The sequence below is a fragment of the Balaenoptera acutorostrata genome, chromosome 2 (assembly GCF_949987535.1).
Source record: "Balaenoptera acutorostrata chromosome 2, mBalAcu1.1, whole genome shotgun sequence".
Lineage (NCBI taxonomy): Eukaryota > Metazoa > Chordata > Mammalia > Artiodactyla > Balaenopteridae > Balaenoptera > Balaenoptera acutorostrata.
In genome coordinates this window covers 163,793,324-163,803,291 of record NC_080065.1, presented here as the reverse complement: position 1 = coordinate 163,803,291, position 9,968 = coordinate 163,793,324, and the positions used below count along the sequence as shown (strand labels likewise).

The window sequence follows — 9,968 nt, the reverse complement described above, 5'->3', positions numbered from 1 at the left end:
CTGCTACTTGGTTTGGAGTATAAATTAGACTTTAGCCCTCCTGGAGGTTGAGTTTTTGGTATTAAAAACCATAGGAATGAAAAAAAAACCCATAGGAATGAAATTATTGTATTTCAACAAAGGATTGAGGGCTTGAGGCTTAAACAAGCCAACATATGAATATATGTTTTTATCTTGCTGTACTGCACATATGCTGTCTAGAAACAGATATTTTGTCTGCTAGTAGTGTTCTAGATTCTGTCTTTTCCAAGCGCTGAGGCAGTGCATCTATTCTGTAGTTGCAGCTGATGCCTGAATGTATCCTAGCTGACAAATGATTGATTAATAAGAACTTGAATTTCGGAAAGATTTGTACTGTTAACCAAAATCTGAACAAGGAGTCTCAAATGTAATTCTTAGCCAGAATTACATGTTAATGAACGATTTAACAGTGTAAATCAAGGAACATCAGTGTAGGGATTTCTTTTAATTTATTTTTTACCTGCTTGAAAGAATCAGTTAAAGGTTGCCAGCTTGGTTGCAGATGAACGGACGTTTGAAGTTCACCACACTACTTCATGTGGAACAGGAGAATAGACTTCCAGCGCCCTCAAGGCTGTGACCTTGCAGCCATTTTACATAGCACAGCATCCCCCTAGAGGGATGAACCTTTCCCTGCCCGAAAAGTAGCCGCTCTTGTTGAAGCTTTGCTTTTTGTAACAGGCTTTTGTTTCCAGGTGACATGTCTGTGGAAGACTTAATTCTGAATAGAGATATAGATATTACTGGAAACTAATTGTTTTTTTCTATTATACTCTGCTTTATCAAAAAAGTAAAACATTTACATTGTGCTACAGAAATTCAGATGTTGTCTTGCAATCTTTAAACAATAAATGAATGATTTGCCCTTAAAAACAAAAACAAAAACCAAAAAAACTTCATTGTGATTTTGTTTGGGATTATTTTAATCCTGTAAATTAAATGGGAAAGAAGTTAAATCTTTATTATATTGCCTTTTAGCCAGAAACTTGGTAGATAGATAGATAAATCCATTTATCTTCAAATCTCATTTTTAACTCTAATAAAAGTGTAACCATTTTCTTCAAATAATATGTTAATATATTTTGTGAAGGTCATTTCCAAATATTTTATATTTACATTCTTCTTTCTGATGTTTCTTAGATATTCTTTGCTACTCTTTCTCTGACTTTTTTTGGTATAATAGTAATATATGTTTCTGGTAGAAAAAAATGAGAAGAAATCAAGAGAAAACAACCTAAATATAATTCTAATAGTCAACACCCAGATTCCAATACAGTTAACTTTTTGGTGTACTCACTCAATGCTTTTTATATTCTTATGTATGTGTATTTTTATATTTCTTATGTAAATGAGATATCATACTGTTCTGTAACTTCTTTCATCTACTATACAAGGAACATCTCATGTCAGTGTATGCACTTCATTGCTGGATGCTATTCTGTTATACAGATGTACCTTAATTTATTTAACCAGACCTTTACTGGGGACCTTTGTTCTTGTTTCTAACTTTCCAGCATGAAATCATTCTGTGATAAAGCTCTTTTTACCTCCTCAATTCCAAAGAGCCTTGACATTTTATTAAGTATCGGATATATACAAAAGAATATTTATAAAATAAATGTTTAAGGACAAAAAAAGTAACAAGGACATGATCACTTGTGCACCTACTGTCCCATTTAAGACATAGAACATTTAAGCCCCTATGTGTCCCTCTCCAATCCCATCCTTCCTAATCATTCTATATATACATCTGTTTGTGTATGTATATATACATATATATGTATGTATATATGATTTTTGCATGCTTTTGAACTTCATATAATTGGAATTTACCATATGGGTCTTTCTGGGACATACTTTTTCCACTTAATAACATGTTCCTGAGATGCATCCACGTTGTTGCAAATAACTACAGTTTATTCATGTTTATTTCCGTATAGTATTCAATTATATGAATATACCAGAATTTTACTGCATTCTACTGTTGGTGAATATCTTGGTTATATCTAGTTTTTGCTCTTACAGATATGCTACTATGAACATCTTGTACCTACCGCCCACTACATGTGTACAAGAGTTTCTGTAGGCCAAACATCAGAGAGTAGAATTGCTGAGTCAAAAGGCATGCATACCTTCAACCTAATAGATAATGCAAATTATCTTCCAAAATGGTTGAAATAAATTGACTCTCCCACAAACACTGTATAAGAATTCAGTGGTTCCACATCTCTAATTCTTGGTATTCCACACTGAAAAATTTTTGTCAAGCAGATGAGATTGAAATAATATGCCACTGTGGTTTTAATTTGCATTTCCCTGATTACAAATGAAGTTGAACATATTTTCATATGTTATTTTACCATTTGTGTTCTCTCTTCAGTGATATGCCCAGTCAAATCTTTTTCCCCTTTAAAATAAATTAGGTTGTAGTTTTCTGAATGGCTTATAGTTTTTATACGGTCTGGATACTAACCCTTTGTCATATGGGTATAGCAAATACCCTCTCCCAGTGTGTGACTCACCTTTTCACTTCTGTTATGGTATATCTTGATGAACAGAAGTTCTTCATTTTAATGTAATTGACTTTAATAGTAATTTACTTTACTCCCTGTGCTTTTCTGTCTCGCTTCAGAGATTCTTCTCATCCGTTAATTGAAAAGGGCATTTTCTTTTATTACTTTCAAAAAGTTTAAAAACTCTACCTAATTTTGAGTCTTTTAGACACCTAGAACTGATTTTTGGCATGTGGTGTGAGGTAGGGGTTCAGATACCTTCTTTTCTATATGAATACCCAGTTGTCTCAGCATCAGTTATTTATAGCTCATACTTTCTCAACTGATTTTCAGTGTCCGTTCTGATACACTTGAGAATCAACTTGCCAAGTTCCACTATCCATTCCTCAATGCCCACCAGTCAAAATAAATACTTTGTTGGGATTTTAAATGTAATAAAAGAAATCTATGGATCAATTGGAAAAGCAATGACAACTTTATAATATTGAATTTTCCTACCCATAAACATAGTATCTCTTTCCATTTATTTAAATTTCCTTTGATTTCTCTCAGTCATTTTATGATTTTCTGTATATAGGTCTTACTCATATTTTGTTAAATCTCTTCCTAGGTAATTAATATTTTTGATACTACTGTAAATGGCATCTGTCTTTTTATTACACGTTCTAATTTTTTGTTGCTGGTATATAGAAATGCATTGTTAAAATATTGACCTTATAAGTATCAATTTTACTAAAAAAAATCTTAATTCTATTTTTATGTATAGGAAAATTTTTAAAGTGGGGGGAAGGGAAGAAGGAAACGGACCAGAAAAAGAATTTAAGCCATAAACCAACAAAGCACTGATAGTTCCAAACATGTCAGACACTAAAATGACTGACATAGGCTCAAGTGGTTTATAAAACCTATAAAAAGACTACACCGGCAAAGTCCCCATCTTTAATATGTATTTTTATGTCTATGTAAAAATCTTATCTCCTGCAGATGACTCCCTAGTTTCTGCTCTCTAATCATTATAAACTGTATATAAATTTTATACTATCTGATATTTCCAACACCTGATTGACTTTTTGTGGGTGATGTGAGTTGCTTGTTATTTTGTTGGGTCTCGCTCATGATGCTTTTCTTTTCTAATTGTGCATTCATATTTCTATGGGAATTCTTTGAAGCCTAGATAGAAGGGAGTTCATTTAAAAAGGATTTGCATGTGTTTCTGCCAGGTGCTCATGGGTACTACTGAAGGAGGGCCACTTTAAACTAAATTCTCAGCTTGAAGGTTTTCCAGACCACCCAGGTAGTGCAACTCTGGCAACAAAACTCACACGTGAGGGCTAGCTTGTACTTAGAAACTTTCAGGAAAGATTTTTCTTCTCCTTTACCAGCGCCAAATTTTAACATAAGCCAAATGTCCTTGTTGTCTGCAATGGGGGCAATTTTATTTCTAGTATACCCTTTCGAGCTTTATGTAGGATTGTCTTTTATGCTGCCCTCTTTGGGCTGGACCTAGGCTTTGTCAACTATCATCCATATTTCACAAGGCTGTGAACACTGGATCTCAAGATCCCCTGATTTGTCAAAAGTCCTCAGTGCAAAGGCCATTAGCAGTGCCTGGGTCATCTCACTTGGGCCTTGCTTTGAATTCCTTTTGGCCTTACTTTATTAGCAGGTCCCTGATGCATTTAAAAATATATATATTTCTATATTTTATTCATTGTTTTAGTTATTCTCAATGGGAAGTTTGTTAAGGGCATGTAGTTTGCTAAGCACCCCCCACCTCACTTCAGCTACACCTTCTCATATCCTAGATCTTTCATTTCCAATATCTATTTCACCTCCTAAATCTCAATTTCAAATATCTTCTCTATGGCCATCATCTCCTATCTTTGGGTGCCTCTAATTTACCAGTCCCACCTTAACAATTCTCCAGCCCTATTAGGACTCCCAATTCAATCACCCCCAAATATTCACTGGCCCTTTACTCAGGTTCTTCCTCATCCACATTACAGTCTACGCTAGGTCTCTGTGTTGCAAAATACAATAAAAATAGTGCCTTCTGTACTTGTGCCATGCTATGGTACTGACTTTGTGGTTCCTCATCATAATCACTCCTTTATACACACCCTCCATGTCTTTTTTTTTTTTTTTAAGTTTCATTAGGTCCCATTTGTTTATTTTTGTTTTTATTTCCATTTCTCTAGGAGGTGGATCAAAAAAGATCTTGCTGTGATTTATGTCAAAGAGTGTTCTTCCTATGTTTTCCTCTAAGAGTTTTATAGTGTCCAGTCTTACATTTAGATCTTGAATCCATTTTGAGTTTATTTTTGTGTATGGTGTTAGGGAGTATTCTAATTTCATTCTTTTCCTTGTAGCTGTCCAGTTTTCCCAGCACCACTTATTGAAGAGACTGTCTTTTCTCCATTGTATATCTTTGCCTCCTTTGTCATAGATTAGTTGACCATAGGTGCGTGGGTTTATCTCTGGGCTTTCTATCTTGTTCCATTGATCTATGTTTCTGTTTTTGTGCCAGTACCATATTGTCTTGATTACTGTAGTGTTGTAGTATAGTCTGAAGTCAGGGAGTCTGATTCCTCCAGCTCCGTTTTTTTTCCCTCAAGACTGCTTTGGCTATTCGGGGTCTTTTGTGTCTCCATACAAATTTTAAGATGATTTGTTCTAGTTCCGTAAAAAATGCCATTGGTAATTTGATAGGGATTGCATTGAATCTGTAGATTGCTTTGGGTAGTATAGTCATTTTCACAATGTTGATTCTTCCAATCCAAGAACATGGTATATCTCTCCATCTGTTGGTATCATCTTTAATTTCTTTCATCAGTGTCTTATAGTTTTCTGCATACAGGTCTTTTGTCTCCCTAGGTAGGTGTATTCCTAGGTATTTTATTCTTTTTGTTGCAATGGTAAATGGGAGTGTTTCCATAATTTCTCTTTCAGATTTTTCATCATCAGTGTATAGGAATGCAAGAGATTTCTGTGCATTAATTTTGTATCCTGCAACTTTACCATATTCATTAATTAGCTCTAGCAGTTTTCTGGTGGCAGTTTTAGGATTCTCTATGTATAGTATCATGTCATCTGCAAACAGTGACAGTTTTACTTCTTCTTTTCCAATTTGTATTCGTTTTATTTCTTTTTCTTCTCTGATTGCCGTGGCTAGGACTTCCAGAACTATGTTGAATAATAGTGGTGAGAGTGGACATCCTTGTCTCGTTCCTGATCTTAGAGGAAATGCTTTCAGTTTTTCACCATTGAGAATGATGTTTGCTGTGGGTTTGTCACATATGGCCTTTATTATGTTGAGGTAGGTTCCCTCTATGCCCACTTTCTGGAGAGTTTTTATCAGAAATGGGTGTTGAATTTTGTCAAAAGCTTTTTCTGCATCTATTGAGATGATCATATGGTTTTTCTTCTTCAACTTGTTAATATGGTGTATCACATTTTGCGTATATTGAAGAATCCTTGCATCCCTGGGATAAATCCCACTTGATCGTGGTGTATGATCCTTTTAATGTGTTGTTGGATTCTGTTGGTTAGTATTTTGTTGAGGATTTTTGCATCTATATTCATCAGTGATATTGGTCTGTAATTTTCTTTTTTTGTAGTGTCTTTGTCTGGTTTTGGGATCAGGGTGATGGTAGCCTCATAGAATGAGTTTGGGAGTGTTCCTTCCTCTGCAATTTTTTGGAAGAGTTTGAGAAGGATAGGTGTTAGCTCTTCTCTAAATGTTTGATAGAATTCACCTGTGAAGCCATCTGGTCCTGGACTTTTGTTTGTTGGAAGATTTTTAATCACAGTTTCAATTTCATTACTTGTGATTGGTCTGTTCATATTTTCTGTTTCTTCCTGGTTCAGTCTTGGAAGGTTATACCTTTGTAAGAATTTGTCCATTTCTTCCAGGTTGTCCATTTTATTGGCATAAAGTTGATTGTAGTAGTTTCTTAGGATGCTTTGTATTTCTGCGGTGTCTGTTGTAACTTCTCCTTTTTCATTTCTGATTTTATTGATTTGAGTCCTCTCCCTCTTTTTCTTCATGAGTCTGGCTAATGGCTTATCAATTTTGTTTATTTTCTCAAAGAACCAGCTTTTAGTTTTATTGATCTTTGCTATTGTTTTCTTTGTTTCTATTTCATTTATTTCCGCTCTGATCTTTATGATTCCTTTCCTTCTGCTAACTTTGAGTTTTGTTTGTTCTACTTTCTCTAGTTTCTTTAGGTGTAAGGTTAGATTGTTTACTTGAGATTTTTCTTGTTTCTTTTGTTAGGCTTGTATAGCTATAAACTTCCCTCTTAGAACTGCTTTCGCTGCATCCCATAGGTTTTGGGTCGTCATGTTTTCATTGGCATTTGCCTCTAGGTATTTTTTGATTTCCTCTTTGATTTCTTCAGTGATCTCTTGGTTATTTAGTAACGTATTGTTTAGCCTCCATGTCTTTGTGTGTTTTACGTTTTTTTCCCTGTAATTCATTTCTAATCTCACAGCATTGTGGTCAGAAAAGATGTTTGATATGATTTCAATTTTCTTAAATTTACTGAGGCTTGATTTGTGACCCAAGACGTGATCTATCCTGGAGAATGTTCCGTGTGCACTTGAGAAGAACGTGTAATCTGCTGTTTTTGGATGGAATGTCCTATAAATATCAATTAAATCTATCTGGTCTATTGTGTCATTTAAAGCTTCTGTTTCCTTATTTATTTTCATTTTGGATGATCTGTCCATTGGTGTAAGTGAGGTGTTAAAGTCCCCCAGTATTGGGCTTCCCTGGTGGCGCAGTGGTTGGGAGTCCGCCTGCCAATGCAGGTGACATGGGTTCGTGTCCTGGTCCGGGAAGATCCCACATGCCGCGGAGCAGCTAGGCCCGTGAGCCACAACTACTGAGCCTGCACGTCTGGAGCCTGTGCTCTGCAATGGGAGAGGCCGCGACAGTGAAAGGCCCACGCACCGCGATGAAGAGTGGCCCCCGCTCGCCGCAACTAGAGAAAACCCTCGCACAGAAACGAAGACCCAACACAGCCAAAATAAATAAATAAATAAATATATTTAAAGTCCCCCACTATGATTATGTTACTGTCAGTTTCCTCTTTTATAGCTGTTAGCAGTCACCTTATGTACTGAGGTGCTCCTATGTTGGGTGCATATATATTTATAATTGTTATATCTTCTTCTTGGATTGATCCCTTGATCATTATGTAGTGTCCTTCCTTGTCTCTTGTAACATTCTTTATTTTAAAGTCTATTTTATCTGATATGAGTATTGCTACTCCAGCGTTCTTTTAATTTCCATTTGCATGGAATATCTTTTTCCATCCCCTCACTTTCAGTCTGTATGTGTCCCTAGGTCTGAAGTGGGTCTCTTGTTGACAGCATATATATGGGTCTTGTTTTTGTATCCATTCAGCAAGCCTGTGTCTTTTGGTTGGAGCATTTAATCCGTTCACGTTTATGGTAATTATCGATATGTATGTTCCTATGACCATTTTCTTAATTGTTTTGGGTTTGTTTTGGTAGGTCCTTTTCTTCTCTTGTGTTTCCCACTTAGAGAAGTTCCTTTAGCACTTGTTGTAGAGCTGGTTTGGTGGTGCTGAATTCTCTTAGCTTTTGCTTGTCTGTAAAGCTTTTCATTTCTCCATCAAATCTAAATGAGATCCTTGCCGGGTAGAGTAATCTTGGTTGTAGGTTCTTCCCTTTCATCACTTTAAGTATATCATGCCAGTCCCTTCTGGCTTGTAGAGTTTCTGCTGAGAAATCAGCTGTTAAGCTTATGGGAGTTCCCTTGTATGTTATTTGTCATTTTTCCCTTGCTGCTTTCAATAATTTTTCTTTGTCTTTAATTTTTGCCACTTTGATTACTATGTGTCTTGGCGTGTTTCTCCTTGGGATTATCCTGTATGGGACTCTCTGCACTTCCTGAACTTGGGTGGCTATTTCCTTTCCCATTGTAGGGAAATTTTCGACTATAATCTCTTCAAATATTTTCTCTGGTCTTTTCTCTCTCTCTTCTCCTTCTGGGACCCCTATAATGTGAATGTTGTTGCATTTAATGTTGTCCCAGAGGTCTCTTAGGCTGTCTTCATTTCTTTTCATTCTTTTTTCTTTAGTCTGTTCCACAGCAGTGAATTCCACCATTCTCTCTTCCAGGTCACTTATCCGTTCTTCTGCTTCAGTTATTCTGCTATTGATTCCTTCTAGTGTAGTTTTCATTTCAGTTATTGTATTGGTCATCTCTGTTTGTTTGTTCTTTAATTCTTCTAGGTCTTTGTTAAACATTTCTTGCATCTTCTCGGTCTTTGTCTCCATTCTTATTCCGAGGTCCTGGATCATCTTCACTATCATTATTCTGAATTCTTTTTCTGGAAGGTTGCCTATCTCCACTTCATTTAGTTGTGTTTCTGGGGTTTTTTCTTGTTCCTTCATCTGGTATATAGCCCTCTGCCTTTTCATCTTGTCTACCTTTCTGTAAATGTGGTTTTTGTTACACAGGCTGCAAAATTGTAGTTTTTCTTGCTTCTGCTGTCTGCCCTCTCACCCTCCATGTCTTTTTTTTTTTTTTTTTTCTTCCTGCTTCTCTCATCTGATCTGGCACAGTTATTGATTAAACCCACATTTATCTGCCTACTCTGTACCTAGTTCTGGAGGAAAACAAGCAACTAGGCTAACTGGTTTCCTTCTAAATTTATGTGGCTTCAGGATGTAGAGAAATCCTTCTGTATTCCTCTAGTCAGTTCTCTCCACCACCTTTCAAAGCAGCTTCTCTCTGCAAATCCTCGGCCTTCCCTGACCCCGGCCCCCTTTCTCAGTTGATGGCTTCCCTTACTTATTCCATGGAGACATCCTCATCCACTCACCACCAAACTCCCTGCATTTTTAATAGATGCTCATCTTTTCCTCTTGTGACTTCAGATGAACTCTCCATGTTCACATCTAGGGCCATCGTTTCCACTTGTGCACAGGATCCCACCCCTTTTTTCTCCCCTCCACCCCTATCAGTGGTTCTCTGTCATTCTGACTCTCCTCCTGCTCTGAGAATGAACACATCCTGTCAGATTTTTTTTTTTTCTTAACATAAGAGACAACTTCTTCTGGGAAGATGAAGTTGAAGTACTTTCCCATATTCCTCCAGCTAAGTGAAACTAACACCCTTGGACATTACATATAAAAGAAACATAAGAAGGCTGAAAGGTAGAGAGAGGAAGGCAGATCAGCTAGGGACTTTGAGACCTGAGGAATGACACATGGTTAGTTCCTACCTTGTTTGTTTGTTTACCTCATATATCCCAGACTTGGAGCTGAAGAAGCTAGCAACCTGCAAATGCCAACAGGCACAGACCAAAAAAAAACAACAACCTTCAACCAAAGCCTGGTCTGCTTAGCCAGAGAACCAGGAATAGGTCAGCCTAGTGAAATAGAAAACTTTTAGAATTA

The 9,968-nt window shown here is 36.5% G+C and overlaps 2 protein-coding genes across 6 annotated transcripts in view; one reads left to right on the top strand and one right to left on the bottom strand.

Annotated features, from left to right (window-relative positions):
* The window catches only part of LOC130707369 (ELKS/Rab6-interacting/CAST family member 1-like), a 467,400-nt gene that overhangs the window by 281,724 nt on the left and 175,708 nt on the right, over positions 1-9,968 (top strand).
* Positions 1-9,968, bottom strand: part of LOC130707375 (glucocorticoid-induced transcript 1 protein-like) — a 137,105-nt gene that overhangs the window by 58,708 nt on the left and 68,429 nt on the right. The gene's annotated exons all lie outside the window — the stretch shown is intronic.